The sequence below is a fragment of the Emydura macquarii genome, unplaced genomic scaffold (assembly GCF_026122565.2).
Source record: "Emydura macquarii macquarii isolate MOO-44397 ecotype Brisbane River unplaced genomic scaffold, CSIRO-AGI_Emac_v2 contig_1876, whole genome shotgun sequence".
Classification (NCBI taxonomy): domain Eukaryota; kingdom Metazoa; phylum Chordata; order Testudines; family Chelidae; genus Emydura; species Emydura macquarii.
This window is the reverse complement of record NW_027132013.1, coordinates 5,385,600-5,404,381: the sequence shown is the minus strand read 5'-3', so window position 1 is coordinate 5,404,381 and position 18,782 is coordinate 5,385,600. Positions and strand designations below refer to the sequence as shown.

General features: G+C 39.9%; 1 long non-coding RNA gene across 1 annotated transcript in view; it reads right to left on the bottom strand.

The window, feature by feature from the left end:
* The window catches only part of LOC137159618 (uncharacterized), a 59,502-nt gene extending 41,701 nt beyond the window's left edge, over positions 1-17,801 (bottom strand). Inside the window, exon 1 of the long non-coding RNA XR_010921665.1 lies at positions 17,674-17,801. This is a non-coding gene — a long non-coding RNA (uncharacterized lncRNA). The remainder of the gene's footprint in view (positions 1-17,673) is intronic.
* Between the last annotated feature and the right edge of the window lie 981 nt (positions 17,802-18,782).

Here is an 18,782-nt window from a genome sequence, read left to right as displayed (position 1 = left end):
ATGGCTCTACTATGACTTATAAGTTTTTTAGAAAAAGTCATCATGATCTTTAAAGAGAGAAGGTACCAACTTTGAAAGCTTGTATGTTCCACTACAGAAGTTGGTCCAATAAAATATATTACCTTATCTACTTTGCCTCTCTCATATCCCAGGACCAAAATGGCTACATCAACACTACAAATATCATGATCTTTGTCATCCTAGCCAGTCTGCTTCTGAGCAAAACTCTGATTTCTTTTCAATTCCATAGTCATGACTTTTCACATTTTTTGCCTTACAATCAGCCTTTTTCCTGGTTAATGTTAACCAAGGAGTAACTAACAAGTGGTTGATTAATTAACATGAAGCCAAGCTCCTGGGAATGTGTGGTTATTTTGAATACCAATCCAAAGGAACTCCATAATAATTAAACATTTATTGCAGTGAGTTGCTGCTACAATTGCTATTGCACTTCTGGTCAAACTAGTAAAGTACTGTGTAAAACACTGCGCTTTCCTTTAAGAAAATTTCACAGACCAAATGGCAGAATGTTATTCTGGGGTTTTTAACGGGACAAAAATCATAACACAACCCCTGTAGCAGGCTTAATTTTGGAATTGCCACGTCATCTCTCACACAAGTATGTGTTTCATTTTCTTCTAACCCTAACATACCCACATTTTGATCAGTGAGAACAGTTGCTTTTTAAAATGTATTCAAACACACACAAAAAACACTCCAAGCTGGTTTATAAACTATTTTTTATATTTTTCCTTGAGGTTTTCAAAATGAAATTTTAAAAAGTTTTCATTATAAATGATGGAAAGTTTGCTGGATGTGTTGTATAGCAGGAAGAATGGAGTTTCAAAAAAGTTGGGTATTCAACTGTGTGAACAAAAACATGACTACAATTGCAGGTAACGTTTTCAAATGCATCTCTGACTTAGGACATATCACTGAAAGTCATGGGACCTAATCACTTAGGTCCAAATTTTAAAGGTATTTAGGCATTGCTGCACTCAGTGTCTCAGTTCCAAATTGATCTAAGCCCAAAATATTTTCAAAAGGGATTTGAGTATTTAGGAGTCTAAATTCCATTGACAGTCTCCAAGGTGTCTAAATCCCCTGTGAAAATATTTTGGGCTCCTAGATCAGTTAGGCACTGAAACAATGAGTGCAGCAACACCTAAATACTTTTAAAAATCTGGGTCTTAGGCACTTTTGAAAAATGTGTGTAATTGCATGCCTACGTTTGTGTTTGAACTCACAAGAATCTTCATAAAAATCAGGTAATTGCACACATAAATACCCTTTTAGGCAGCTAAGTGGCCATTTGCACAGAAAAATTGTTTGTGCAGTCCTGAGAACATAGCACAAACCCATGTACAGCTGTGTGCCTATGACTGGATTGTGCACCTGTCTGTGAAAATCAAAGGCAAGATGGCCAATTCTGCCTTTAACTCGCATAGCTTTATCCTGTATTTTGTTTTGTTTAAACTGACTTGAATTAAGAATTAGGTTTTAGCCTTAAACCTGAAATTCCTAGATTTGACAAGGTGGGTGAGGTAGTATCTTCTATTGGACCAATGTCTGTTAATGAGAAGACAAGCTTTCGAGCTTACATAGAGCTCAAAAGTCATTCTTCTCTGGAAGGCATGATTAATCAGGAGCTGCAGTGTAATGGAATTGAAAGAGGTAGCAAGAAATCAGGCAAGAAACCCATCTATAATGTCTATAATGCTCTGATTTCACTAGCCAGTTTTTCTGTTCCTCCTTCTACTGTAATTCGGTGGTAGTAGATCTAGAGAAAGTAAATATACACATAATAAAGGGGGAAAATTCTCCTTTCCCTAAAGGAAAATCCTATAGAATTTAATAGAGAATGTTAACATTTCTATAGAATTTTTAAACAATCTCCAGAATTCTTGTACAAGAATATAATTTTCTTACATTCTATAGGATAGGTTAAAAAGAATCTATAGAAAGGACATCATTATATAAGCTTTTATAATGATTTTAGTTGAACCTTATTTAAGTTTTTATGATATGATAGAATTTACAGATGAAAGATACCTTTGTAGGATTAGATTTTTATCTGTAAATGACAGTAAATACTTATTTCACCAAATGTACACAAACTGATGAAGAAGTATTTCCATCGATAATAATAGAAATTTACAAGTAGGCAAAGTAAGAAAAATGCTGCTTGAGAACTTAATGTCAAAATCCAGTGATCTAGACTTTTGAATTAAACTTGTTACAAATACACTAGCAAATGAATAGTAAAAACAGGTATGATTTGTTGATTTAAGGAGCAGATTTACTTTGTATTTTTGACATTTGATGTTGACGGTTTGTGTTTTAATGGTTTATAAAACCTTAACTTTTAAAATCTTAATATCTATGGTCATTAAATAGTTGTGCGACCTCTGCATAATTTTGTACAACCATGAAAATTTTAATTTATAAAAATCTTTAAAAAAAAAAAAATCTTTAAAATAATCCAATTATCCATCAAAATTATTTAAAAAATAAAAATTGAATTCTTCGAAGCCGAAATAAACTGAATAGGTTATTTAAACTATGCACCTTGCAATGCAGGATAGAAAGGGCTGAATAATTATGTACGCTAGAGAGACTAACAGAGCTGAGAAATGGAGCATAATGGTTAATTCTGTTTTGTTGTAATATATATATTGCTGGCAAACAACTAACTAAAACTCTTTCTTCCTGTAGATTCTCTCATCCCTACTCCCAGCATAAAGTATTTTCCAAACTCACTTTGTTTTAGGAGGCCACTGTAACAGCAGAACAATTAGCTTCACTGTTTTTATACACAGTGACTTTGTCAGCCCAAGAGTGTAGCAGACGAGATGCAAATGATGACATTAGGGCGCAGGAATGTAATAAACACCATATGCAAACTTTAGTGGATTAATCTATAATGCATAAGCAGTGGTTTCATAGGGAGGTAGGTAGATAAACAGTTCCAGAGTAAGTAGCTGCTTAAGAGTAGAGAGTCCATTTTTTAAAATCAAGATTAAAATGGTTGATTCAGACAGCTGTATGGTCCAGTTATTAAAAGGGCAATTTGGTGCTGGCTCCCAATAGAGACAGCCAGTGGTTCTCACCCTGAAGCCATTCTGAGGATACCCAGAAACACTCAGAAAGAAAATAAACCAGTTTTTAGTTTGAGAGTCAGGCCCAGATCCTCAAAGGTATTTAGGCATTTAAATTCCATAGAGTCCAACGGGAATTAGGTTTGTAAATACCTTTGAGGATCTGGTCCTAAATGACTGAACATTAGTGTTCTAATGTGTAGTACTACTGGCATCAGATAAACTCCTTGTTTGATACGTACAGGGATTAGGTAGTAGTAGGAGCAGTAGCGCTATTAGATTAATGACTGCAGGGCCCTACAGAGATCAGGACCCCATTACAGTTAGAGGTGCTAAAAAATCCAGAGTAAGAGATAGAGCCTGCCCCAAGTAGCCCACACCGTAAACAGGGAAGACAGACAAAGGGTGGGCAGGGGGAGAGTTATTATCTCCATTTTAGAGATAGGGAACCGATGTGCAAAGAGAGGAAATGACTTGTCCAAGGTCACTGAAAACATGTTTATGATAAAGCTGGGAATTGAACCCAGCTCTTCTGAGACCCAGGGTGCCCCCATACCCATCCTTCCTCCTCCATCAGCTACTGAAGAGAGTCAAGATCTCATAGATCTTGAATTGCCTCCCAAGACCCAGATGCTTCCATGTCTGAAAAGTTTTTATGGTGTTCAGTGTGTTCTCCTCCGTTTCCGGATACAACATTCAGCTTTCCTTTACATTCTCCTATACCCTCAGTGGCTCATTTATATGCGACTTTAGACTCTTCAAACCTTCCGCACTTTTCTCTTGAAGATTTCCTTGGTTGTGGAGGGTTTCCCTGTATCCAACAGGATCACCACTCAGGTGGATATTGCCTCAACATACTACCATAGATACCCGCCGGAGTACAAGCTCTACAATGACCAGATACCAGGGTGCTGAAAAGTCAGTCCTTGAATGGCTCTCTCCAAATCCCCCACAACTCATTGTTTCTCCTGTAGGCAGGACTAGTTGTGTCTGATCTGGTCCCTCCCCTCCAGAAGGCTCTTACCTGGCAGGCTGGCAAATACAAGTAGTGTTTTGGGCAGTGCAGGACTGTCACCAGTAAGGCAGGAAAACACTCGTGTCTGGTGGGATAGGGAGTCCCATTTCTTCAGTATGAGTGCTTGAAGTCTGGTGATGTATAAGTTCTGGGAGGTTGACAATGCTCATCTGCAAGGGAAGACTTCTGCCAGGAGCCCTGTGGTGTTTGACCCATTTAGTAACCCCAGCCATCACTCCCAACTACCACAGAACCTTCAGTTCCCAACATCTCACCCAGTTCCCAGACAAGAAGAAGAATATATTGAACTCCCAAAGGAGCTTCCAGTGGGGCAGCTGTGTCTGATCCCAAATGTTGCTTCTGTGCTTCTAGGCATAGTGGGCTAAACTCAATCCTGGTGTAGCTCCATTTCCTTCAGGATAGTTACACCAACCATGAATTTGACCCAGTGAGCCAAACATTCCAAAGTAGGTGGTGATCTGAACTATCTGAAACTCTTGCATCTACAAAACTGGACTGAAAATGCTCACAAAGAGGATTCTTTGTGAGATTTTTGCTGCTTCCACTCCCAGTCATGACTGGAAATACTATATTAAGAATTTTCTCACTATTTTTGCACTTCTTTGCTTTGCTTCAGTGAAAACTAAAAGTATGTGTGGGAAGGTAAATGTAACAACATAACCAAAACAAGTTTGGCTCTTGAAGCAGGTGAAGGTGTATGGCTGGGATGGATGAAGAGTTCTTTCTTCTGTCAGAGCAGTTTACCTACCACCATTCTGTAGTGAAGATAATTTTCCTTTAATCTCTGCCCTTTTCTCTTTAATTAAATTCATATTAAACTAATTATCTTAATTCCCAAACAGCAGCAAAATTTTTGCTGCAAAGAGTTGCACAACTTGTGGTGTGGATCAATGCCATGAATTAGCCACGAAGCCAGGTTTGACGTAGCTAAAGAACATCAAGTACAATATCACATTTTATCAAAACCAAACAGCATAACAATGCACAAGACTCTTGCAAATATACTAAACCCATCAGATTTCAATCAGATAAAGACAACATAAAAAAGAAATATACTGTACAGTCTGTCTACATTAAAATATAAATAGTCCCAGAAGTTGTACTCTTCCACTGCACCCCACTCTTGAGTCAACAAACCAGTGGAAAAATCTATTGCACAGCTGTATTAGGAGATTTGAATTCAAAACTCAAAGCTCAGTGCTGCTCTCTCCAAGAAGGGCAGGATTTGGAAATGCCACAGAGAAGATGCTCCCAACTCTGGAATGAGGGAGGGATTGTTCAGATTTCCAGCCATAGCCCTATTTCCTGGTTTTGGTGCAAACAGAACTCCAGGAGGGGACTGATTCTGTCCTCAGCTGTGGGCCTAATGACAAGTGGTGTACAGAGGAAACACAGGAGGATTTTATTGGAGGATTTCAAGTCACATGCATCAGTCAGCTATGTCAGGATGGGTGCACTAAAGCAGGGAGCTTTAAGCTACAAGAAGAAGCCCCAGAGAAGTTATGTGGGGTTGGGCCAGCTTCACTGTTGATGAAAGATGCTTCACCACCTTCCCCATCTCTGTCACAAGTGGGAAGGTCTGAGCATTAAGAATGGTATCACGAAAACTGTGCTATGAGTGATTAGCTGTATGGACTAGTTATGGCAGCAATTGCTTACGTGGGCTTATTTTTACTGAAGTAATTTCTCTAAATATAAACTAGGAGATGAGACACCATACTGCAATAGAGCATAACTGTTTACACAGCATAACTAGTCACAAATAGGTATATTGCATGACTCCCTTGGGCGAGTTACTTTTCTTAATACTAAACCATTATAGCATATGTTCTGATTTCTGCCGTTGACGGAGGACCCTGTGGAAGGAGGACACACAGGGAAGCATCTATTTGAAGGTTGGAGCTCACAGCAGCCAGCTGATCTGATTGCTATGGCCTAAAGCAGGGATCCCCAAACTTCCATCTGTGAGAGCCACACCATTCAGTCTTGTTCTTATGGTGGGCCAGAGCAGCTGGGCCCACATCACTTGGGAGAGGAGCGGGGGGGAAGAGGCAGGGCAGGAGGGGGTAGCGGGCCAGTCAAAATCGGTCGGCAGGCTGGATGCGGCCCGCGGGCTGTAGTTTGGGGACCCCTGGTCTAAAGAAAAATGGTTTATTTGTTTTTGAGAACTTAATGATGCACAAGGAAAATTGCAAACCCAGAAAAATTGAATAAGTTCAGCTGGCTTGAGCCTTTAAAAAAAACAACAACCAGCCATCAGCTAAGAAGCTACTCTTCCTTAATTAAGTTGTTACAGTTATTACAAGAAGATAATGCCGTAAAAGATAATGCCTCTGTGTTAAGGTCATTGCCTCTTGCCATTTTTGAAGCACTCTCCTGGTTTCGATGGGGGTGTCCCGCATCCTACAAGGCTAGTAAAAGCACTGCAAGTTGGTGACATCACTACAGTGTGATACTGTGTCTCATGTTGCCAGTCCACCATGATGTTGTAGTTTGCATGGGGATATTATGGCACACCGATGCTGCATCATAATACATCAATCATAACACAACAACTAGGCAATGTTAAGTTGGATCTTTTTTAAAATAATTTTTAAAAAATTGCAGACAATGAAAGGAGACACCTCGTCTCCATTGTGAGGAGGACACTGAGGAATTATAATTTGGTGACATTTTTCTGTTTAACCTTTTCAATCTTCATGGCTAACCTGATGTGAACTACCTTATAAAAATTCAGACTACGTTCTTCTATAAAAGGAACAAAAACATATCAGATTAATCAAAATAAGCCACAGGAATGTCCTTTCTCAAGTAGTACATTAACACAACCGGAGTCTTCCAGAACAGGGTTTACATTTTCATGTTAACAAAACTGTCACTAAATGCGTACTCGTAGGCTGGGAGCTGACAAAGTGGCTGAAAATCTTGCATCCATTGGCAATTGTTGACGGACATTTTTAGGGAAAAATTCTGCTTTTATATCCATATGGCAGATCTTAACTCGAACTGGTTCTTTCCGTGTAATAGAACAAACAGTGAAGCACACAGAGATGGTCCTGGTTTGGTGCTGGGCTGGCTGTTTTAATTTCTTGTGTGACTTCGGGCAAATCACCCAATATTTACAAAAGTGGATCTGAGGCATAGCAATAATTCCTACCTCTCAAGGATTTTGCCTTTAAAATTCAAACTTAAAGGCATGTTGCTTAACATTTCCTGCAGCACAGTGTAGCTTCCATGAATGGTAGAACATTTCTCAGTCAGTCCTAATGACAGATTTTTCATATATTTATACAATTTTATTGTACAACAGAGAGGTAAATCTGTTATCGGTCCCATATAATTAAATAAAGATTAGACTGGCGCATCTCATAAGTGTGCAAATGATTATTTGTGTGGATTTAGTCTATTGCTTTTTTTCCTTTTTTAAAAGAGCTCATTTTCTACACAATGTGAAATGCTTCTTAATTGTTGTTATCTTCTCCCTCCACCCCTCATATCATGGATGATTCAATTGAAATCTATGATAAAAGGCTAAATTAACTCATGTTCATTATAGATTTTATCTAAATTGTCTGTGAGATGAAAGGGAGAAGTTTGAGAAGGAAATGTTTGCAGTTTCTTCACTGCCGTGAATATTTATGCCACTTACATGCAATTGAATTACTTGGTACAGCAAGGAGTAATCTTATTCATTTATTGACAGTGAATCCAGCATTTCTTCCAGAAGTTCTCTGTCCCTTGATGTGCGAAAGGGCTGAGCTGAGCAGAAGGTAATGGGTATAGAGACTTTCCTCTTTATGTAACCAAATCAAATTCAGCCCATGTTAGAAATGACAAAGTAATTTCAGTCTGATAATAAAACTTGCACTGCAATTAACTGTGCTACACAAATTCTGTGTATAAATCATAGAAATGTGGGGCTGGAAGGGACCTCCAGTCCCCTGCACTGAGGCAGGACCAAGTAAGCCTATACCGTCTCTGACAGGAGTTTGTCCAACTTCTTTTTAAAAGCTTCCAGTGATAGCAACTCCATGACCTCCCTTGGAAGCCTATTCCAGAGCTTAACTACCCTTATAGTTAGAAAGTTTTTCCTAATAGCTAACCTAAATCTCCTTTGCTGCAGAAGCCCTGAGAGGGCTTTGGTCTCCAAAGCTGGCAATCCAGCATTATTCTCTGATACAGCAGGTGATTTTAAAATAATATTTTAATATTTGGAAACTAAAAATCTCAAGCAGAAGAATAGTAAACCAGTATTTTAGACAGACAGTACATAAATCAGCCTATTTCATAGCTAAAATATCACGTATTTCTGAATGTTAGCAGCAGGGATGATCATATTGGGACATTCATTAAAACACAAAGATATAAGGGGTTAATTAAGTGCCTGATTTCTACCACTTTTACTTTCAAAGAAGCTCCAGTGAACTTAATAGACAACTCTTGAAGTAAGGTACTACTCAATGTAAGGGTGATACCACTCGGAAAAAATATCACATTGGATGAATGTATATTCTATAAGGTTTTGCTTTATCCCTGAGGTTTTTTAAACAAACACAGTCAGTCTTTTTAGATTTTTTGCAGTTTTTTGGCAGGGGTGGGTGCATACAAATAATGAACGTATTTGCAATATTTATTTGGGGTATTTGTATATTTAGAGTTTTGACAGCCATGGTCTAGCTCATGCTAAGTATATCTGGTTATCAGTATTTTTATTTCTCTGAGGGAAATATTGACTCGAGTGGAATTAATGAAGAGGTAAATGGTTTAACCCTAGTAATGAATTTGTTACAGTTAAGAGATAATTTCCAGTCATCTCCTTATCTCAGCTTGGAGGTGGTGTTTAATCTCTATTTCTGTGGTTTAGTTTGATTATATATAACCTGTTGGTGAAAGAGACAAGCTTTTGAGCTGCACAGAGCTCTCCTTCACATCTGGGAAAGGTACTCAGAGTATCACAGCTAAATATAAAGTGGAACAGATTGTTTAGCATGAGTAGTTAACACACATTCTAAGGGACCATTCAAGGTGAAGTGGCTGTTAGCACCCCTGCAGTCATAGGACAAAAAAGGGGGATTAGTGGGTTACAGATTGTTATAATAAACCATAAATCAAGTGTCTAGCAAAAGTTTCTCAGTGCCTAGTTTGTTATTGTCTAGCAAAAGTTATGAATTTAAATTCCAGGTTGTCTTTTGAAGGTGTTGTGCAGGTTACCTTTGAGGACAAGGACTGAGAGGTCAGACGTGGTGTGATTGTTCTATGAAAAGTGTTTGCTCACAGGTGATATGGTGTTTTTGTCTTGTATCATTTTTCTGTGTGAGTTCTTCGAGAATGTAGTCATTGTCTTGTTTCAACCACATAGTTGTTATTGGGGCATTTAGTGCACTGGGTGAGGTGTACCACATGTTGCAATGGGCATGTGTAGCATCTTGAAAGGCGTGTTGTGGGGGATAATGATCATTGTAGCAGTGAGGATGTGTCTACAGCTTTTGCATCAGTTGTTCTGAAAGGGTCCAGTACCACTCTGAGTTGTTGGGTCCTGATCTGTAGGGAGTTTGTTTCTGATGAATTTGGCAAGGTTGCGGGGTTGTTTGAAGGCCAGAAAGAGAGGCAATTTTTCCTGAAAAGATGCTACTGTAAGGCTCAGTCCTGATTTCCTGATATTCCCAAACTCCTTGGTTTTTTGGGGTGCCTAAGGAATACACTTTCAGGATCCTAGTATCTGCCCCAAGTCATTCCAGATTTTCTGGATACATTTTCCTCTGATCTGGCCAGGTAAGTAGGAAGTTTCCATTCTAATTTCTCTTGGGTCACCCACTCTAGATATCTTGCTTTTATGATGTTGCTTATTCCACCAAAGTTTTCCAAACACCAAAGTGAAGACTCATACCATATGATCTAGTCAATCTGCCTTCTCACATTTGATCCAGTCTCAAAACTAGATCTAGTCCATGTTTGGTATAGGGTTTCAACTTGGAGTGCAATGAATTATGGACTGATTGGTCATGACAAGGCCAATTATTGTCTCTCCCAGCAAAGAGATCACACTTGCACCCCGAGTCCTATGTATACCAGCCCTAGTAAAGTAAAACATACACAGGCAAATGGCAGATCAATTGACTGTATTGCATGCTGCACACATCAAAGGATACTTTATGCACTTTAAAATTCCAGTGAAATTGCCTACAAAGCATGCATAATAATGACCACAGTTATTCTGAAATTAGCCTGTTTCTCCAGGGCACTCAGAGCTGTTGGCAAAAGTCACATAGTCTAAGCTAACGGCATGTTTAGATACCAAGGAATTCTGTAATCTAGGAGATTAAGGCCCTTACATTTTAACTATACTGTATATTTTCTGCATAACAAACCATTTACTTCTCTTTGCTTCATTGATGGTGGACAGGGGTTCTTAGACATATGAAAGACTTCATTTCCTGGTGCTGTCAGTTCATCAACAGCAGCACTGAACTTGCTTGCACCAGGAAATAAACTAATAATAATAACAACAATAATAATAACAACAACAACAACAACGGATGTCAAACAGATCAGCCTTGCAGTGATTAATTCACTTCTGGCAGCATATTGGGCCGGTAGCTAGTTTCAGAGAGGTGTTATTTCTAATCAGTCCATCTAAATAAAATGTCCTTTCTGTTCACTAACACCCCCCCCCCCCCCCACACACACACACACACCTTACTCCTCACTTCCTTCTTCCAGCAGCTACTGAAAAATGAACTAAAAAGTAACAAGCTCTGAGGACTAAACAGAAAAGCAGTTGTACAAGAGACAGGATGCCTAATGACACCAGCAAGAGATAATGTCCTATTTGAAGTCCTTCTGTTTATTTATCGCCCTGTTGCCCAGTTTGTCCAGCTTTCCACAGGGAATATTTTGTGTGCTAGAGATACTGGTGGTTTTAAACAGTGGGAAATTATGGTTCCTGAGCATGGTTGATCCCCTTTTCCTTGCCACTGAAACGTTTAGAGGAGGCGTTGAGGTGTTCTGTCTATCAGTGTCATCCTTCTTACAGCAGTGGGGAAACGGCCCTATAAGAGGTTGGCTTACCTTTGGGCTGGAAAGCCTGGGAAAGCCCTGGGGCCAAGCCAACCCTGCTTACAGAATTTCCTATAAAGAGCAGAAGGTGATGGCAGTAAGGGTAGAAGGCCAGGAGGTTGTAGTGAGACCAGAGCGCATGAGAGAGGATCCTGTAGGGAAGATCCTGAGGCCAGGGGAATTGCTCCAGCTATGAAGGGCTAGGAGTAGCCTGCTAAGCCAGGAAAGACTCTCACCAGACCAAAGGAGTTTGATCTGTACCTAGCTAAATGCTGGCCGGAAGACTTTCATATTCAGTTTTGAACTTTAAGTTAATAAATCAGACCCTAAGGAGGACTGTTGTTGTTGGACCGGAAAAATCCAGTGTAGAGTGTATTTGGGGATCCAAGAAGAGAAGGTGAGGGGCAGCATGTGAAGTTGGCTAGGGGCCTTGTGAGGCAGCCACTCCACTACAGTCCCTTTGACTAGACATGCTACGGCACCACGCCAAAGCCTTCATCAGTCATTCTGAGAATGTCTGTACTGATAATGGCCATAGGAATTGCTAGTCCATGTCAAACCCGTGGTTCAATGTCCTGTTGCCAATAATTGCCACTGGCAGATGCTTGATGGGCAGGTGCGAGGAATAGAGCTGGGCTGATTTTATTTTAAACGTGGGGTTTTTTTTAATTGAAAAATATATTTTATTAAAACATATCTTTGTAAAATTCTTTTTTTTTTTTTTTTTACATTTTTTCCAGGTTTTTGCTGCAAAACTGAAAATCCTAAAACAATTTCTTGTTGGTAGTCAGCTGAAATTTTTCAGTTGCCAAAACCAAAGCCCAGGATTTTTATAGCTTTTTCAGGTTTTCACTTTTTCAATGAAAGCTTCTGAAGAAATGTTTTTGGTTAAGATGAAAACTTCTCTTTCCCTTTTACTGATATTTTTCACAGGAACAAAGCACATGTACTGACCAGCTCTAGCAAGAAACTCTGCATTAGATGATTCTTGAATACCATGCCCACAAATGCACTAAAGGTTGTGAGGTGCACAGATACTACTGTAAGGGAGGGAGGGCACAGCTAGGAAAAGCTTCTTCCGAGCCTCCAACAATTAGTTGGAGCTGGTATTTTCAGCAGATCTCCCCGTGGAGGTGTTGCCCAATGAATTATAATTCTTCCAGCTTCAAGTGCTATTCACTGTCCCAGTTAGTTTAGTTTAAAAGCCTTGACATATTTTATCCTCTATGTTGTGAGACAACAAACAAAGAAGTTAATCAGACAGGTTAGATGTGTTTGTTTAACACAAGCATATCCAAAGGCAGGTCAATATGATTTATTCTCCATTTCACCCTCCATAGTCCTTTTTGTCTTTTGTACATACAATCATTTAAATGGCATAGACCCATCAGACTACCAGAGTATTTTTAAAAAGCATACAGTGAAAACAGACTCGAGTTTTTCACAAGGCTTAAAGCCACGTACTTGAAAATGTACGAGAACTCAAAGTACAATACAGTATTTGCAATTGTTAAAGCTTATAGCTAGAGCTGGCTGGAACATTTTGATGAAACTTTTTTCATCAAAATATGCTGTTTTGTTGAAGATGTATAAATTCCAATGAAATTTTTTGAGGGGAAGGTTTCTGAGATCCAGGATGGATCTAGTCAGAGAGAGAAAGAGAGAGAGAGATATGAGAGACCTGGCCTTTTAGATCTCAAAATTTATGTTTCAGTACAATTCTGTTTTGCAAAAACATTTGAAAGGTTTTGTTGACATTCCAATACAAAACAAAATTCAAAATCTCAATTTATCATGAAACAATTTTTGTTCTCTGGACTGCCTACTTACAGCCCATTGTCTATAAAAGATACAGGATATCTTTTTAAAAGATTAAAGGTGGGTTTTTTTTTATCATTTCCTTCTTTAGTTTAAGGCCACATGTACAGCAAGGAAAATGTAGTGGCAACAACTTTCCTGTACCCTATTCTGCTAACAGGTCTTTAACCTTTATGGCTACATGGGCAATTGAGTCACTCTACTCCTTCAGTCCAAGACTATAACTGATTGCACATGCACAATGAAATAATTTTCACTATCAACTGGCTCCAGATTGGAACTGGTGAGTAGCTTCATAGCCCATTACCCACACTCTGAGCTATCTAGTTCTTTGGTTATATATGTTCTCTTTCACAAAGGTTTAGCCTCATCTTTACTAGTGCAGAACAAAAAAGAAAATAATGTTATATCATAAAATAGAAAAGCAAGAATCGGTTATATCTTAAAGGAACTGCAATGATGATTCCTGTAAATTTACTACACCGCAAAAGTGCTGAGATATTAATCCTGGTAAAAGATGTGTCATGTTTAAACCTTGACCATGAGAATCACAGCTAGATACCTATATGTATCACTCACACTGCTGTGGCGTTCCTTCTGAGCTGTACAGCACATGCACATATATAATCTCATCTTCCACCTGGCAATTACAGATGTGTAGATGTTATAACAACCTCTTTTGAGTTCTGCTTGCTTAGATATCCATATGCTTAAGGATATGTTAGCCCATTGTATTGTAACATGTAAATATGGCGGACTAGAGTGTTATATCCTCCCTCACACTGAGTAGCACCTTACACTGCAAGTCATTCCATTGATTTCAATGGGGTTCTTGCAGAGTAAGATACTACATTCAGTGTGAGGAAGGGACTCTCTGTCTATCTCAATGTACTATTCCGGAAGTTATACTTGAGAGTGAGGTGGAGGGATATAAAACATGGCAGCACCTGTGCATGCATTCCTCACATTTCATATTTCCTGGCAAATTGTAAATTCAGCTGAATGATCAAGAAAGATTTCTTGCTGAGGTATAACATTGTGCAAAGGAAGAGTTGTTTTTTGGGGTGGACGATTCTCCTTCCACTGCAGTATCAGGTACTGGTCCCTGCCAGATACATACCAGCTGTCTAATCTTTTATGGTAACTCTTAGATTCCTGTGTACTTAAAATTCCAGGTAACAGAACTCATTTCATGAGAGGAATCAACATAACACACCCCACAGAGGTACAAAGACACACTTGTTGGTCAGTGATGTACCACCCTGTCTGCCAGAAGCTGGATCTATTTAGAAATTATACACATGAAAATTCAATAATGACAAGGACTGTTTACTCTAATGTTTAGTTTATGATCTAATTAAAGCATAACTGACCTTGGGAAAATGGGGGTAAGAATTTCAGAGCACCTGTCCTCAACTGCACTGAAAGATAATTCTGTATACTACAGTGAAAGCAACAGTCTTTCTCTGGGAAACTATTGGAGTGTGTACAGTCACTTGGCTGCTTTTTGGACATACAGATAGTGATGCAGTGCATGGTTATGATTTATGCTTTGCTTGTAGCTGGGACAATTGCTCTGACAAGTTTCTTATGTCAAGACTTAATGTAACTCTTCTAGTGCTGCTTCTCCCATTGCAAAGCATCATCAGCGCAGCTGCCTGTTAGTTAGCTTCAGTGAAGGGCAGCTACAGAAGAAAGTAATATTTTTACTATGTGGCCCAGGGTACCATTCATCTCTTGCAGCTGAGATAGCTCAATATCTTTCAGGTAATACAGAGCCAAAGCTCTTGTGCGGCATATGTAGCGCTAGACTGAAAGGCTATTCGCAGTTGAGTAAGGCTTGTTTTGCAGCTGTCTGTCCTCAGAAGGAGCCCTGTGGAGGAGCTGAGTCTGAGCGATATTTCCTTCCCTCTTTGCTCCAGGAAGGAAGTAATTTATTGCATCCCGCAGAAGAGGGCAGCTCATTTCCCCCATCCCATTGACCCAGCTGGCTCCATTTGCCAGTGAGGCATGGGGAGGGGCACAGTGAAGGCTCTGCCCCCCCCCTCCCTCCCCCCGGGTCTCTCCACTTGTTTGTAGCCTGTAGAGACCATGACTCGGCACTGTGCACCACACCAGGACCCAAGACTAGGTCCTACTTGGCCAAGCAGGAGATGGGGAAAGACTGACTCTTCCTCACTCCTTTGTATGAATGAGACCAGGGGACAATCTAGCCCATAGGAATCTTTTAGGCCTGTGAAACCTCAGTAAACTTGCACTAATTGGTAAAGGCTCCAATGCTGCAGTTTACTCAGTGTGGTGGAGCATACCACCCCTTTAAGGGACAGTCTGGAGCTTATGACCAAAACAGCCTGGGTGCACCCAGACCTTGCCTGGAAAAGGAAGCAGAGCAAGAAGGGATTAGAGGCCGTGCTGGCTGCTATGGGTTGCAGGCCTTAAGACACTAGCCTGGCCTGAGTCTTAAAAACTGTTTTCTGATTATAAGTTTAGTTGGTCTGACTCAAGGCTCTGAGATAGGGGCCTTCTGAACTAGGTTAAGCTGCTCTTTCCCTGATCTGATGCTTAAGGGAAAGGGAGAAAAACTATCTGCCTCCTAAAACAATAAGAGAGCTTAGAACTCGGCTGGTTGGGGTTGATTTGGAGGCTTTCTTAAAGGAGACTGTTTGTTTGTTTTCTGTTAGTTTGGTTTTTGCCTCCCCTCTTCAGATCTGTAAACTCAGGCAAATTCATTGACTTCAAAGTGTGCTGAATTCACATCAGTGGTTCTACCCACTTGTTCTGGTTTGGGGGATGCAGCTCCCTGTGGGATCTCTTATGAAAAAATAATTTGTTAGAGATTACAAGATGTTGGGCCAGATTCTGAATGTAGCCTAGTTACAGGAATTACTCTGCACTGGCACTTGTGTGACTGCACTTGGAATTTAGTTTAGGGAAATGATCGTTAAAAGACCAATGATAACTGGTTACCAGAATATATGTAACAAAATGTTACACATGGAGAAGGAGGCAGTTGTAATATGGAAAGAGGTGGTGGTAGTGTTCAGTAGTCAACTGGAATAGAGTAAGAAAGTATCATTTTAAGCTAAAGAAAGGGATAGATTGGGTAAATACCATAAAACGTAAATCTCTAAGTATAATCCGACAATGGAACAAGCTGCTAAGGGAAGCGGTAAAAGAGATAAACAGAAGAAAACACACAAGCAATGGTAAGAAGCCAACACTAGAATCTCATTTGGTGTCAGTGAAGCAAATTCTTCCGGCATTACCTGAGCATATCAAGAATTTCAAATTAACTCTGATGAGCATTTTTTCAAATACTAGCTAAACAAAAAATGTGTGGTGATTGGTTGGTGTCTGTAGTAGATGTGTCTCTGCCTAAATAGATGATGGCTTTGAGGTTTTCATAAATCCAGCTGGTTTGACTATGAAAATTTACCCTGTGGAGAGCAGCAGCAAGATATTCTAGTAAATAGGAGATTATGAGCTGGATCCTGTTCCCATTGATGTCAGTGCAAAACTCTTATTGATGCCAATGTTTTTTAGATCAGGCCCTAAAACACAATGAACCAGTGTCTCTTTCCAGAATGAAAAGCCATTGTTCTGTGCAAACCACTGTCTAGGGACCTGCAAAGTAGGAACTCAACAAGATACACAGTTATTATTGCCTGCTGAGAAAATGCTGCTTCGATGGAGCTAAAATAAGCATTCAACACTAACACCATTTCTGTATGCCTTGGTTTCCACATTAATAGGATGCAATTTCCAGGTTATACACAACACTAACAAAACAAAGAGAGAGGTATTTCTTCTAGCTGGTTCCTGTCTTGCATTCAGCATTACAGTACATAGCCTGTAATCAGTCAGTGCATTGATGAGGGGGCGGGGGAATCTTTCTGCAACATTTTCAAAATCTGAGAATCATTTCCCTGACAAGGTAGGTAGCTGTGTATGAAACCAGAATTATTGACAGTGTTGGTTATCAAGCACCCAAGGTTCAATACAGCACTCCAGTGCGTCTCCAAAGTTCCCATCTTAATAAGCTCATCAGCCAATTGCCTTAAAATAGGACATCAATGCCAGCAAAAATTGTATTTGATATAACTTACATGTTGCAAGTGTTGTTATTATTCATTCCGCTTGTGATGTCTTTGCTTTTTCAAGCAAGCCCTTTGATAGATTAGGGACTAGAAATTGTTGCCAAGTGGGTTGACCACATGGCATTTCAGAAAACCAGCAAATCAAGTGAACATGTTCATTCATGACCATAGATTGTAGAGATGGGAAACGCCTATTAAGTCATATCTCGTCTGTTACTCTGCCAGTGCAAGATTGTTACTTACATTATATTTACTAGTGCTTTTCCCAACTCAGAAATGCTTAGTAATCACAGCTCCCATTGATCTCAATGAAATTTGCACTTGCTCACTGCATCTGAAAATCAGGCCCTATTTGTCTCTAATAATGGGGTCTCCTCTGCTTCCCTTGGCAGGTCTCAGACTTTAAGTCCTAGTGTGTGTAACCTCTAAAACCCATAAGTACTAGGCACACCACCTCTGTAATTTCTTTTCTTGCAGTTATAATGGCTGATAATATAATGTAAACCAGCCTGTGTGCCATATGACTGTAGCCCATGTACCACCGCTATCTCCTTAAAATTAGTATTACCTGGTAACTTTCTTGCCAACATCAGAAGAGACTAAAGTGCATATGAGTCCATGCCCCTAGAGGTAAGATTGCAGTACATTGGTGGCACAGTTTTCCAGTGCCATCACCCTTGCTATATCTCTTTTAAGACTAAACAGGGCATTCCATACTGCCAATCTTCTTTTGTAAACACTAAATTCCCTTTCAAAGCAGTGTCCGTGCCCATCATCTAAATCACCAGCAAAGCGATGTGAAAGGGTAGCAATTAGTCTCATTGAGCTGCTTGATTGCTGCTAAACATTCCAGGTGTGTCTGAGTAGAATGCACCTGTCTATCAAATACATCAACTTCAGATTGCAATCTGGATGTACTGTAATGTTTTACACATGAATTCTGAAATAATGTGGCATGAGTAACAGGCGAATTATCTGGATTTGTAATTGTTTTGTGTGGTGACATTACGGATCTCAGGTTTTGCATGAGAACATTCATATCAGACACATGTAATTGCCTCTAATTGGTGATTCATGGCAACTTCTGATCCTGCACCAGGAAGAAGTGGTGTTATCTAGAAACAGAGATAATGATGCAGTGGGATCCCTAGAAAGATACATGAGGGCCCAGAGGTTGCCTTAGATCTCTGACAGAGTGGAAATTATTATTAGTAAAACAGAGAATCATGTACTGGTTGTAACAGCTGAGTAAGGCTGTTTAGTTGTAACACTGGCAGGGCCCAAGCATAGGTTTTTTTGGGCCAGTACAAATTTATAACATGGGACCCCTCCCACACACATTCCACAATCCCTCATCCCATGCATACAATCCCATGAGCCATGAAAATGTTTTCCTCATAGTAAAGGGGGTTGCAGCCTGGGCCAGGTCCCCCAGGACCTCCGGGCCCCGGTAAAGTGTACTCTTCCCCACCCCCCCATGTGGGGGCCCTGAACACTGGGATTGTCTCTGCCATGAGTATGTGGCTGAAATTCCAAGACTATTTTACCCCTTTCCAAAATAGGAGAACAGTCTGTGTATGGCTTTATTTGACAAGGAAGGGTTTGGGAGAGTATGAATGATATAGTCTGCAGTGTGTGTGATGGCATAACCATCCTCTTGTTCCCTCTAGCACTTTG